The following is a 1,353-nucleotide window of genomic DNA, read 5'->3' as shown; positions in this document are numbered from 1 at the left end:
CGGCTGCCGGACTCTAAAGGCGGGGGGACAGGCGAGGGGGGGGCCCCCCGCAGCCCCCTCCGCCCCGCCAAGTCTGCCCCGTTGATGGCAAATGCAATGGGGCAGGTGGTATGGCAGCCCGAGTGGGGTCAGGCTTTCCAGTGGGGGTCCCTCAGCACTGGCCGAGGAGGGTCCTGACAGGGATGAGATGTCCTGAGAGGCCCCCTTCATCCTCCTCTCTTTGTTCTTCTTCTTGGTGGTGGTGGGCAGCTCCCCTTGTGCCGGGGATGGGCCAGACCGCTCCTGGCCCGTCCCAACAGGGCCAGCCGCCTCAGGCAGTACCACATTAGCGGGTGGCTGGGAGGAGGCCCGAACCACATCATCCGATGAGGCTCCAGTGCCACAGTCCCCGGCCACCCCAGCCACTTCGGCCGGGGTAAGCAGGGGGCAAAGGGAGGCATCCGCCCCTCCACCCGGTGGGGCTCTCGCACTGAGGGCAGCGGGGGCTGCAGATGGGGGAGGTGGCAGTGGGGCCTGAGTAGTAACACCAGCCCCTCTACTAGACGGTGGTTTCACACCGGAGACCCCAGTCCCCTGAGATGGAATAGGGGTGGAAGGAGGTTGGGAGGAAGAGCTCCCGGCCTCACTGGGCCGGGCGCATGCCCCAGAAGTTGATGCGCCGTCCCTCGGCGCTGCCGTAGGTGGCGATGGTCCGGCTGCCTTGCCCTGAGGGCACTGCGCAGCCAGGTGGGAGGAGCCACCGCACTTAAAGCCCGTGGTCTCTCCCACAGACAGATAGATAACCTCCGACCCTCGAGCGTGAGGCTCAGGGAGCGAGGTAGAGACTGGGGGCCCTCCTTGAGGAGCATTAAGACCTGCCTCCAAAAGGACAGGACGTGCTTCAGCTGAGGGTCCCTGCTTCCCATCGGCAGTTGGCAAAAAGGACTCGTAGGAACTCCATAGGCCTTGAGTCCCCTGGCCAGCTCCCGGTCAGAAAAATGCAGTGGGATGTTGGAGATCACTACCCTCACTGCCTGAGTCTCTAGGGGCATGACAGGGCAGTGGATGCCTGCAATGTCTAGGCCCTCTGGACACACGACGAGCAGCAGGTGGTGTTGCGCGAGGGTGACACAGACAGTCAGCACGTGGCTGGGGATGACCTCCCGCAGCACCGCCGTGTCAAGCTGCAGCTGCGGTGATAAGAGAGTCGCGACCCCAGTGCTGAGGTTGGTGCCATGGCTCAGGAACCTGGCATCGCCAGGCAGCCCGCCAGGCTGCCTGGTTGAATCTATCAGAGTGCGTCCCTTGAAGGAAGGCGACGGCTAGCCTCTTCTGTCGCAGGAGCTCCAGGATGGCCTCGCGCTTCACCCCCGC

The sequence above is a fragment of the Alligator sinensis genome, unplaced genomic scaffold, assembly GCF_000455745.1.
Source record: "Alligator sinensis unplaced genomic scaffold, ASM45574v1 scaffold58_2, whole genome shotgun sequence".
Classification (NCBI taxonomy): domain Eukaryota; kingdom Metazoa; phylum Chordata; order Crocodylia; family Alligatoridae; genus Alligator; species Alligator sinensis.
Note: the sequence above shows the minus strand (reverse complement) of the source record.